The sequence below is a fragment of the Bactrocera tryoni genome, chromosome 5, assembly GCF_016617805.1.
Source record: "Bactrocera tryoni isolate S06 chromosome 5, CSIRO_BtryS06_freeze2, whole genome shotgun sequence".
NCBI classification, from domain to species: domain Eukaryota; kingdom Metazoa; phylum Arthropoda; class Insecta; order Diptera; family Tephritidae; genus Bactrocera; species Bactrocera tryoni.
In genome coordinates, this window is record NC_052503.1 from 23641424 (window position 1) to 23655152 (window position 13729).

The window sequence follows — 13729 nt, forward strand, 5'->3', positions numbered from 1 at the left end:
GACTTGAACGAAAAATTTGGTATTCCGGAAATGTAAAAAGACTGACCCTAAAAACTCATTCATATAAATAGCTATGTTTATAGTATATATTTTTCTATAAATATATTGTGTAATCCGTTTAAATTCACTTCTTCCACAGAATATCACAAAAAATTATTTTAGAAAGCCTAAAAGCATTCAAATTTTCATAGTTTTGATGCGTAAGACGGCACAATGAACTCTTATCGGTGATCATAATGTTTGCTGTGCGATAACCTTTATCCCCCTTTCCACAAGTTATGCGTTTAGCTGACACCATTCTAAGCAGAAATCCGTCCGAGTAAGCGAACGTTTGGGCACGCAATCGTCTTACTTACTTTCGCTTTTCATTCATATGAGACACAGATACTATATACTATATGAACATTAGAAATATATTTATATACAAACACTATATTATATTTTTGTATATATATATATGCAGTACCATATCAAGCCATATGGCGGCAAAACTTTACTGAAGCGCGTGCAATCTCTTCTTACTTAGTACATAAATTCATCAAATGTCCAAGGCATCGATCGGCGCTGAGTTAGCGACCGTTCGGATGTTGCCTTAATGCCGTTGGTTTTTTTTATTTTTAGCACGCTAAGGCATCTATCGAAATAAGACGAGAGGAAATAGCGGTTGAAGCATTTGAGCGCGTAATAAAATCAACAAGTTGAGCGAAGCCACCGACCGACCGTTTCTATGCTGGACGCTATGGAGCTAAAACTATTGAATGTCAGACAAATATTTGTCGGTGAATTTAACTGTTCAAATAAACTTAATCACTGTGTATATACGTTTCGGATTTTGTATGGGTTTCTGTTTGAGTTGTTCTTCAAATTTTGAATTTGGCTGGCAAGTGCTGAAGTCGCTGCGTCTATTGCGTCTATGGCGAATCTCATAGGAGTCCTGCTTTAAGTCACTGACTCTATGGCGAATCTCACATTAGTCCTACTTTAAGTGAGGGCATTTAAGTGTTGTATGATGTATGTACTACTTCTTATGGCCCTTATATTATATCTTCAACTGAGGGTCTTTTAGTGTTGCATTCTACCATCCTAAGGCCTTTATATTATATATTCATAGGACTCACTGGTGACGACATGCTTATTTGACAATAAAATTCTTATTAAGGTGTCTCTTATTCTAATAAGGAGACAAAAAATTGGTCAAGGGCGTCAAAAGAGAATTTCCAAGAACATTGGTTCAGCATAACTACATACATAACTCCTTACGAAATCAAAAAAGTGGTATGCGTCGAAGAATTCAAAAAAAAATAGTCTCTAATAATAAGCTCTAATAATAATATTTTCCTTTTTTACCTCGACAGCTGAGTAGCAGACTCAAAGCTCTTCAGTGATATATGGAATCCTTAGATTCATAACAAGTTGTTTTCACAACCATCTCAAAATATCGGTACTTCAGCTGCCTAAGTGAAATCTCCGTAATCCCCGACGCGGGATCAGCAACGGAATCTAACTTTTCCCTTTATGATTTATCAAACTATTGTAAGACACTTTACGATAGAGTTCTAAAAATTGTATGCGCTCAAAACCGCATTTAAAAATGACAAAATATGTAAAATAATGTGAGAATTCATTATCGAATTCGATGGAAGGAGCTCAGCTTATATGGGCATACCTGGTTTCCTTCACTGCACCGATAAAATCTGAGGTTATATTGAGTTACCATACGACACTACTGAATAAGATGTAAATTTCATTCATAGTATAAAAAAACATGTTTATAAAAGTCCGTCCGCTCGAGTTTTGTTCTAATTTTTTAAACCGATTCTCTGCAGTCTCCACTGCAGTTTACGATAACCGCCTAATGTGAGAGATGAAAAACATAACAAAGCGTACATAATTACTATTTACTTAGTTAATGAAATCTTAAAAGAACATAAATTACATACAAACATACGCTCGTGCATATCACTACTTCGCTGTATGTAAATAAACGTCTACGACGGTGTCGGGTTGCCATCTCCACGTACGCAAACAGAAAGCTCATATTAACTGCTGATGCTGTGAGATATTGAAGAAGCTTTGTATATTTTTCTGAAGCTGTACGGCAGACACCTTTGATTTTTATGCATTACAGGTGTTGTAAATGCATTATAAGTGTTATAAAATATTCGAAGTATTCTATCATGAAGTCATATCAATAAATACGATATATATGTACTATATTTGGCGACTTCCGACTCAAAACAGTTGAGTAGATGATTTTACTTAAATTTCGGTAACTTTAAATTGAATGGAGAGACAATAAAAATCAATAAATATATGGAATAGATGAATTATGTAGAGACTAGATCACAGCTTCTTCCAAATTTGAAAAGGTTTTATCAGTAGAGTATGCTCTTTGACAGGCGCTTACCAAGATTCGTAGTAAGGCACTTTGTTAAATCGAAGCTAGTAAGTTCAACATCTATACTATATGCATATCATTCGTTTTAAGCCTTAATAACTGTCCATCTACATATATAACTTAACGTCGAACTTTCGATTGAAACTGGTCTAGCTCTATTTAGTACATAAGGTTGTTGGTGTTATAGTTGGACCGGAAACCTAATCCAGTTTAGGATTATAAGGATTAAAGAAGTTGTCATTGATGTCATACAATGATAGGCCCAGGAAACGTGCTGTTTCGGCGGGGTCGGACCATGCAATAAGGTGGCTAGCGTCATGTGGGGACTCATTGCACGCTGGACATATGTTGGATATGTCAGGGTCTATTCTAGATAAGTAGGAGTATAACCTGCTACAGTATCCAGAACGAAGCTGCGGAAGGGTTACTTTCGTTTCCCGCGGCAACTTGAGCTCTTCGTCTGTAATGGGTGGTGCTTTGACTTCAAATACGCCATTCACTGAGAGGGAGTCGTTGAAGATGTTAATGGCTCCACTATGAACGGCGGTCTTTGCAAATCTGAAGTTAGTTGAGTCCGAAGTCTGGTCAGCGTATTGTTTCATGTCATTGACGTAGTTGAGGAAGGACCTCTTGATGCGCCCAGGAGGCGGTTCCGCTCCAAACAGGTGACTGCAGGGATAATTTCTGCTTGGAGAGGAACTCATTATACTCTTTAACTGGGAGCATACAAGCCTCACTATGCAGGTGTTCGATGGATGGATCAAGAGGCACCCCTCATAGTCCGGAGTGCAGTGATCTCGCAGGTTTTAAGGTTCCTCTTCTGTATGAAAAATATATTCTTAAGCTGTTATATTACTTAAAGAAGGCAGATAAGACGTTAAGATCGTAATGAGCAGTGGATAGGCCCAGTTCTTAACCCTAAACGTTTCAGGTATCATCTAAAAGAACTACACTTACTTTTCCCTCAAGAACTGTCAGTTCCGCAGCCATTGCAAAGTAGATTGAAAGATTTCAAATGAAAACAAATTCTCAAAATGCTAGAGTATGCTTGTTTTCACATCTTTATCACGCGAAAAAGTTGAGTATGCAGAAATTCGACCACGAAGGATTGCTGTGCCTCCTCAATATCTCATATGATAATTTCATGTACTACTTGTAGTAAGAAAAGGCTTGTAGTACAACAGCCGATCTTCAAAGATCCAATGACGAGAGCGCGTCTGGCAACCATACACTCGCACACACATATATATACATAACTGCAAAGATATCAAATACGAGCGGAGCTAAGTACATACCGCCAACACACAAAACAAACTCAAAACTCATTTATCGGCGCGAACAAAACAACAAACAAACTGGTGTATTGTATATTATGCCAAAAACAACAGCAACATGTGATCGCACAATGGATGGATTTGTGAGAAGTCACAATCATAGCGCTGAGATGCGGCATGAAGCGAGACACACACAAGTATATAGATATATATACATTCAAGCCTATGTGTAGGGGAATATGCTTGGTGGCGGCGCGCACAAGCGGCCAAGTGACCAAACCCATGGCAGCGCAACGTAATCGGGATCTTGTAGAGTTTCAAGCGACTCGACAGCGAGCAACACAAATCAGTTGAGCATTGGACGGCGGAGCAAGCGCACGGATAACTACGGAACGGATTGGATTTTGGGATTAAGGGACGGCTCGGTGCGCTGCTGGTGAAGTACAAAAAAAAAATATTGGAAAAAAATAAAAGCAGTGGCACCACTGTCTAGCAAAGAAGGTTCAAATGAGCTACTCATATGTATATAGCAAGTGTTTGTGTGTATGTGTGTGTGGGTGAATAATGATATCGGTCGGAAATGGTGACACGCCAACGGGCGCCTGCTCATGTATGAAGCGCAGGAAAGGTTCTTGGCCCAAAAGTGCGAAGAAAAGAAAGTGCAAATCAAAAAAAAAAAGAAATTGTGAAACCTTAAAGGAAACAGAAAGCCAATTCAATATTGGAAATTTAATATTTGTATATATGTATGTATGTGTGACCCATAGCGGAGCTACAGTGCTATAAAATTAGTCATATGTGTATGCAGTGCACTAAAAATGCTGGAACGAAGGATTTTACTGTGAAAATATTTTAAATAATTCAAAAAATATTTTTCGAAAATTAAAAAAGGTTTTCGAAAACTCGAAAATTCAACACACAAAAATTTCAAATTAATGAATTCATGCTTTATAGTGTTTACGTGTGTGTGTGCCTACAAAATCTACGTGCATATGAGCAGTTTTGAACGAAAAAATGTCTACAATTACACGCCAATATATTAAGTTCGTGGAACCGAAATTCCGTTCAACCCAAAAAAGCAAAGCAAAGAAAACACGCTAACAAAAAAACACCAAAAAAATCAAAAAACAAAAACATAAGTGAAAAATAAGTGCATGCTACGAAAAACTGCATTACAACAACAACAAGCCGATACCACTTGCACATAAAACATAATGTTTTTTGTTGTTGCTACATGCATACAAACATAGTTCACCGGCGCATTTCGTTTGATTTCGACTTCGCGTGCATTTGCCCTGCCTTTTTGTGGCTGAGCGCGGTGAGCGCAGTGAGCAACGAAGTTGTAGGGAGTAACAAGGGCCGGTCTTGGTAAGACGAGCCAACGTGTGCGCGAAAGATCGCCTCACACGAGTCTCCAAACTTCTCTTGCTCGCCGCAGTGTTACCTGTGCCGCTGAGAGCGCCGTGTCACGCCAATCAGCGCAGATACCGCTCAATAAGTGATCACGCTCAAAGGTGTGAGAAACGGTGTGTGAAAAAGAAAAATGGAAAAGTAGCAGATACAAAAGTGTTGACAAAAACAAAGTATACAATAAAATTGCAGAAAAACACGCGCGGAAGAAGACAAAAACAAACGTGTAAAAACAGTGATGAAGTTGGTTTGGAAAAAGAGAAATAGAGAAACGCGATAAATCATATTCAAAACTAATAATTTAGTAATTTGTGAAGTTGACGCAGAGATTAGACTCAAATGTTGTCTATTACAGTGTGACAGAAAGATATCTACGTTGTATATACTCTTTCAGAACAAAATACTGTAAAAAAGCAGTACCAAAAGATGAGCTGACCGATCCTAATGCGATCGCCTAAAACTAACCAATAAGCCAAAATTAACCAAATTTTAAACCACTCCCGATACCTCGATGATCTTCCATTTTAAATGTGCTTATGTTCTATAAAAACTTGCTGGTTCAAAGATTTTTTACTCAATACTAAAATTGACCCCAAAAAAGGCTTAATATGTAATTCAAATATCCTCTTCCAAAGAAAAAAACAAGAGAAAACGTTATGGTTAAAAGAGTACAAGAAGATCTTCACCTTGATCAGAATTTCTTGTACACTTTTAACGTTAACGTTTCTCTTGCTTTTTTTTTAAGAGGATTTAGTTTGAATAACAGCTATAGTAAAGTGACCAGATCTGAAATTTTTATTTAAAACTTGTAATGTTGCCTTGAATAATAATCTATGAAAAAATTTATTTGAACATATCTTGTCAAATAAAAAAAGTTTTCCATACAAAAACCGGATTTTGATCGATCGGTTTGTATGCCAAAGATATGCTGTAGGGATCTTCTTTAGACAATTTGTTCGGATATTGTAGCGTTGTCTTTGAAATTAACAAATACCAAATTTCGTGACCATATTTTGCATAAGAAATAAGCTTCTCATACAGAAACTTGATTTTGATCGATCAGTTTTCGTGGCACATATGTAGCTATAACCTACAAAGGCTCTTCATCGTCGGTTTCAAAAACCGAGAAAAGAAAAGAACGGGTGCAAAATTTCAAAAAGATATCTCAAAAACTGAGAGACTATTTCGCATATAAATAGGTGTACAGACAATTGTTTTTGGTGTCACGAAAAACGGCTTAGTGAAAACTTAAGGGATTACATGGGTTTCCTCTCGTAAAAAAACAGCCTTTTCTGCAAAATTTTTTTTCTTATTTATAAAATTAAATATTTTATTCGAATTTTTTATTGTTACAAACATATACTATTAACAAAGAAATTCTGAAATTTTTCGAAAAAAATATTTTAAACTCGGCCCCTCGGTAAAAATATGCGTCCGCGTAGGCAGGATAACTCCTTACAGGATTCTATAAAGTGCATACATGTTTTAGTTAAAACCTTAACTATATCTTTCGATTTTCCTTCATTATCAGTCATAAATATTATTTTTTAATATAAGACAAATCTTGAAAATTCAATCTGTCAGCAAAAAAATTTACTAAATTTCGAAATCAAAGCCCTCTGTATGCAAGACTTGTTCTAAGAAATGTTTTATGACTCTAAAAGGCGTTCATGCCATCAGTTCTATCAAATACTAATCATCGTTTGCATGGTTTTTTCTTATACCCTACTGAGGTTTCTCTATAAACGAAGTTTCGAGCCCATTATATTGGTAGTGATCTCTTCCTCGGTTGGTTCCTGGTAAGAAGTCTCTAAAGTTTCCAAACGACATACCGTGACCAGTTCTTAGAAGATACAGTAAATAAATCAATAAATTTAGAGATCTTTTAATGTCGCTCTTTAACGTTGCCAGTTAGGTTAGTCTGGTAGACATAGACCAGTTTTGGTCCTTTGCGATACCAGATGGAGTTCAGTTACATGGTCCATGAGGATTAGTCATCCTTCATGATGCCTGTGCTTGACTCGAATTTCAATAGACTCTGCGGCCTCACCTATCGATACCTCTTCCAGTGTATCATAACGTGAGGACCTCAAGCGCTTACAGCGTAGTCTTGCCAATGCGGAATAAGTGCACAAAATATGCTACATTGTTTCCATGGTGCCTTGCTCTAGACATTTCCTGAAGGCTTCTCGATCTGTCAGCCCCGTTAGCGCAGCTAGCTACAAACATGATTTTATTCGGGTCAAAACATTTTTCATGATAATATTTAAATACAATAGGCCTTTTAAAACAAAGTTGTTAAAAATTACAAATGTCAGCTATGGAAAAGCTAAAGAAATATTAAGTCCGTTTAGAACTAAGGATTTTTAAAAACATTTAGGCTTTGGACACTGCTCTTAGACTTCAGAGCTACTTTGATTGCATTACTCCTGCAACTTCCTGTCAAATTAGGACATTTTCCTGCTACTTACAGTATTTCGAAATCGGTCCATGCTTGTTTCCTAAAAACATTCTAAAAATACGTAAATACATACACACTCACACACTTACACACATAAGTCCGACAAATGCTCGCTTCATGCAATAACTCATGCTCGTAACCTCAAAATGCTTATCTGAAAAGGAACTGGACTGTGTCGCTTTAGAAAGCAAAAGCAACAACAATAACAACCACAACTATAATATATGAACTATTAAAACAATAACGGAGCAAAAACACAAAATTCGAAATCAGCGGATGTGTGTTCCGAATGAAAGTCATTGCCTCTTCGACGCTCCTTACAGTTTCACAGTTGCTTTTGCGCATGTGTGTGTTTCTCTAGATGTGTGCGTGTGATCTTAATGAAAATGTTTTACAAAGTATACATAGTATGTACATATGTACGAAGATTACTTAATCACAGCTTGGGATTTATGAAACACTATCAAGAATAAAGTTCTCAAGAGTTTACATATGTGTGAGTGTCTGTCTGTGGAGCATGCCTGTGACCACTGTGAATAAATAAACTTTTACATGTGTAAATATACATTATTATGTACTGATTGTTCGTAGTTCCATTTGCTGTCGGTTTTAGAAGGCTGTGCTTATTTGCCATACACAAGAATATGATATGTCGCCAGTCGATCGGCTTACTGCTAGCAAACTCAACATATCACATATGAGCGCATATGTGGACAGCATTATGTACATATACACACATATTGTTTAATGAGAAACTATATGCTTTGCATGGATACTGTAGTTCTTTCATTCTCATTTTTCTACATTAAAATTTTAATTAATGTTTACTACGATCTCATGAAATATAAGTATATACATACATACATACATACATAGTAGAATGTACTTCATGTATGCATAGCGTTCTATCGTTATCTCAAAAATGTCCAAAATAAATTTTAGTACAAAAAATGTATAGTGATGAAGGAAAAAATGGAACTGCAAGACACATATACACAAACATACATATATACTACATATATATAATATGATCCATTTCGAGGTTCCCTACTTTTTTAAAGAAAAATACAACAAAAATAATTGTCCACACGAATATACTCACACGAAGAAAGCGAAAAAGTCACAAACGCGCAATAAAACGTATGCACAACTAGTTTGGGAAGCACTGAATTCGACATCAAAATAAGAACAATTCATCAAGGAGAAACAAAAAATATGAACTTCGGCTTTACCGAAGCTATAACCGCTTAATAGTTTCATTTCTTGTACGATACAAGAATATAAAAGGTCTCAATAATTATTCGGTCAGTTTGTATGACATCTAAGAATATTCAATAATGATCCAATCTGAGCTATATATTCGGAAAGTGTGCATTCTCTTGGATAAAAAACCATATCGAGTTTGAAGACAATATCTTATCAAATTGAAAAATGTATTGTCAGTTTGTATGACAGATATGTGTTGTCTCAGCAACTAGTTCGGATATTAAAGCTTATTGAAAGGAAAAAAGGAAGTGTGCAAAATTTCAGATCGACAACTCAAAAAATTGAGCCGGATAGACGGACAGGTGAACAGACATACACGTTCAGTGTGTTTAATGTGGGTACAATGCTTTTACCAACGCGCAATTAATACAATATTCTTGCAAGCATAATTTGGTTCCAAATTAAAAGAAACCCCATTTTCACCTTGGTCGGATTCGAGGCAAATCTAAAACCTCTGCAGTCCCGTGAGTCCAGCACCCTGCTGCAAAGCGAGTTCATACTCAACTAAATTTGTCTATTTTACCTGCATTTAGGTTTAAACTGCAGCCACTACGGATCTCCTCAAAGGGCCCAACCCAAAGAGCTGATTGGGGTGAACTATAAGGGCTAACTGCTCCTCGTGGTGCCAGATTTAAGTCTCCGGTCAGACATTGTACTAGCTTTTGCTATTTCCAGTTGAGCACCCACCAAACTCAATGACATTCGTCACTTGAACTTTAAATATCATTTCATTAGAAGAAATCTCATTTAATGTTTATAATGTCAGACCAAGCTGAGTATTATGACACTATTTCTGACAAGGCAATGCTGGAATTTCGAGGCAAGTGAAGTAAAAGACATAGTGCATATTGGATTTTAGTCGCCTCTTACGCCTTACTAATACGGGCAAATTCTACCCGCTGCCCGCTGTCGAAGCTTGGAGCATAATTTCAGTCCTTTGCCCTACAAAGCAAAAAATAGCCTGTACAATTTCTTTCTTTCTTCTTATGTTTAGTTTATTGTGAACTCCCCAATTACCTATTAAAATTCAATGATCTGCTATAAAACGGTATTGATGATGCTTGATCTCCAAAACGATCAGGTACGAACAGAGACTATTATCAAGAAGATAACGCTACTCCCCCATCTAGCTTTGTATTATTTAGAGCCTTTTTCAATTTGCAATGACAACCGAAATTTAGAAGCGTGGTGACTGGAGCCAGAATTTGAGTACTATGTACATAGCTAGTGGCTTCGAATTCAACTTACATGAAAGTCAACAAAATTTCTATTAATAACCTACTTTTACGATTATCCATTCATGAAGGGCACTTAGTTCATTGTTAAAACCCTATTATCTCTCTTTATGCCCATAAGCACTCTGAACTCTACCGAAAACCCTAAGTTATTAATGAAAATCGAAACTGACAAAAAATGTGTAATTTTTCATTTACCACGCTTTGCGAACGCTACCCAAATGCTATGATAAACATACATATTTCTCATTCTTATTAGTCGCAACTATCAAGAAACTATAATTCTCTCTTCCTGATTGCAGTCAATCAAAAATGTTCATCATAACTTTAACTTGGTTCACCGTGCAACATTGATTCTTGTCCAGACAGTCTCCACAAGTTGTTTTGAAATAAAAGTGTTCTCAATTATTATCAATGTTCTATTATCCTTACTGATCCTTTGAGAATGTTTGTGATTCATACTATATTTTCCTCATTACCTAAGGCTCGAAAGTTCTTGTTTAGGAGTACTAAAATCGTTTTTCAAATTAAATTTTTCTTTTATGATCATGCCGATCCTGTCAATGATCTTGAAACAATACCGATATCGCATTTTTATGTGTAAAACAGCTACTCCTTATGTTTCTTACTAACTTTTTTAGAATCCGAATTTCACCGTCATTGCCGAAGTATTCTCTCAACGAAAGCTTTAATCTCTTTCACGTCAACTGAATTTTGAAAAAATGCCCTTCATTTCGGAAAAATGTAAATGGTAACTCATTTGTCTATAATGGATCTAAATTTAAGGTGCACGATCTATTAGTAGCTCAAATTCTTTATTGTGGCTATAAATTTAGTATGCCCAATCCTCTATATTTGTTCGACGAAGGCTACGTGTTCGCTCCAAAATAAATCTCCATCGCGAAACACTACAGCCTAATGTAGGAATAGAGATGATATCACCACATCTGTTGCGGCGGAAATGAACACAATGACTACATACCTACGCATGTGTGAGAACATATACCGATACATATATGTATGTATACACATATTCACATACATACATATATATACAGATTTGTCTGTCTTGCATGCTGCCACAATAGCTCTGATCCGCTGCAATTAAGCGTTGCAATGTTGTTTTAATAAAAATTACATTTAAATTAAAACTTAAAGTGCTGGAATTCGCACTAGAGTCTCACACACATACATTTAAAAATATTAGGCGGCGAATATTTTAAGGCAGCCGGCCTCAGTCAGCAATCGCGTCACTGCATTTAAAAAACATTGTAATCTCATCAAGTCCAAATTTCTTGTGCTCACATTTCACGGTGTTCTAATGTAAACACTTAGACATATGTGCACATGTATGTACATATGTATGTTTGTACATTAAGCAGAATATTTTCAATTCACAACACGCTTGCGTCTGTTTGTTTGTCCATTTGCTTTGCTGATTTGCAGTCAATCAAAAATGGCATAAAGATATGAAATCATCAACAGCCATTGGTGGTCTGAAGTGTGTTCATACATTCATCGGAAGTGTTGTGGGTACATACGAGTACAGTTATACATAGGATAAACATATCGATAAATATTAATATGTATATACGATAATGCCGACTATACCGCAATATTCCATCGATTCCAAACACTTTTGGAACATGAGGTTGGCTTGATATGTCTATGATTTAGAATAAAAAATAGTTTTTGACAGATTTTTATTTCAATAAAAACTTAAAACTTCCTAAACCTTGATTTAGACTTTCCTTTTGCCGTAAATAGTCGGAATCGCACTGATACACAGGCAGCTGAGCATCTCAGTTTTGCAACAGAAACTTCAAATTTAATGGGAAACGATTATTATCATTCTCAAAAAAAAAGTCTTTGGGATTTATTTTTTGAAGATTATCTCTTTCAAATGTTGGCCGCGACTAAGTCTCAGATGGTCCATCCGCTGAGTCTAATTTTCGATGACTCTTCGAGCATATCGACTGTAAAGCGACGAATGACACGCGTAATGTTTTTCTCCAGGACCTGAATCGAGGCAGGATTGTCCGCATAAACTTTACACTTTATAAATCCCCACAAGAAAACTCTAACGGTGTGATATCACACGCTCTTTGCCCAAAACGTAAAATGATCTTCTCACCACAGTGTTCTCTGAATAAATTTATTGATTGACGTGATGTGTGGGAAATGGCGACGTCTTTTTGGAACCAAATGTCGTCGAGATCACAAACTTCGATTCCCGGCATCAAATAGTCGGTTATCATAGTCGCCATTGACAATTACGTTCTTACCGCATCATTTTTGAAGAAATATTGACCGATGATTCTACCGGTCAACAAAGCACACCAAACCGTTTTTTTCTGGATGAAATGACAGCTCTTGCATCTCTTCAGGTTGCTCTTTGTCCCAAATGCGGCAATTTTGTTTTCTTACACACCCATTAAGCCAGAAATGAGCCTCAATGCTGAATAAAATATGCCTCGAAATCGGACTTCTTGTCACCTTTAAAGAGCTCATAAAACGAAGAGATGTCGCTTGGTAAGGTCGAGCAGCTCCAGTTCTTGCACAAGCTGTATTTTTTACGCTTTCAATTTAAGATCTCAACTTAAGATGTGCCAAGTCATTCCACACGTCAATCTAAGTTGCTGCGAACGGCGCCGAGTCGACTCTCCTCCTGTTATGTTTTCTTCACTGCATGCTGGACATGGTCTATTCGGTCGAATATTATTCAATTATGAATGTTGGGTCTGAAGATGGCTGATGATGTTGCGAATAGTACGCTCAGTAGGTCGATTCTTTACGGAACGTGAATTTTCGTAATAAAGTTGAACAATTTATAAGCGTTGTTCAGGCGTAAGTTTTTAGTCTAGTAAGTCTTCCTAGTGTAGACAAGTCCTTCTTTGCCTGATCTCTCCAACGCAGCGAAAATAGAAAGATCCCTCTTCCTCTACTTCCATCGGCAGGTACTGAATCGAATACCTCCAATGCTGGTGTGTTCACTTCTATTCGGACAACATGACCTAGCCAGCGTAGTCGCTGTCTCTTAATTCGCTGAACTATGTCAATGTCGCCGTATATTTCGTACGTCTCATCATTCAAAGTCATCGTAAAGGACCACAAGTTTTCCGCAAAACCTTTCTCTCGAAAACCTCCTCATCAGATGATGTCATTGCCTACGCCTGCCCATCGTATAGCAGGACGGGAATGATGAGTAACTTGTAGAGTTTGGTCTGTGTTCGTCGAGAGGGGACTTACTTTTTTATATTGGGAATTGACTTAGGGCATTTGGAACGTTTTCCATTTCTTTGTTATTTTCTAATAAAATAGCCAGAGGATATCTCGAGATTTCTTTGAGTTATTTAACAGGGCATTGACTTCTCAAGCGCCGCTCGTAAAATCCGCATGCAAATATGTATTTCTACTTATAAATTCTTAAATTACAAACATTCATACCAACCATAGCTGTATATAAGTCCATATGAATAAGAATAATTTACCTCAGAGTGCGAGTCACGGCCCATCTGGTCTTGCGGGTGCCTCTTAATGTTAGCAAAATTTTGTTTACTTAATTTCTTTATTTTTGTTTTTTGTATTTTCACTTTTTAATTCTTGCTTTTGCGGTTTGGTCTTTGTTTGTACGATTTATTATATTTATTCCTGTGGAATGAAGTCCGAAATGAATATGTGTGCG

General features: G+C 36.7%; 1 protein-coding gene across 5 annotated transcripts in view; it reads left to right on the plus strand.

Moving 5' to 3' along the window:
• The window catches only part of LOC120776624 (laminin subunit gamma-1), a 48634-nt gene that overhangs the window by 22300 nt on the left and 12605 nt on the right, over window positions 1–13729 (plus strand). Inside the window, exon 1 of one of the 5 annotated variants that reach the window (XM_040107424.1) lies at window positions 4035–4108. The exons of 2 other annotated variants lie outside the window; for them this stretch is intronic. The gene's annotated coding sequence lies outside the window, so the exon portion shown is untranslated. Of the gene's footprint in view, window positions 1–4034; window positions 4174–13729 lie in introns of those variants that run through there. 2 more of the 5 variants (XM_040107426.1, XM_040107421.1) reach the window with 2 other exon arrangements.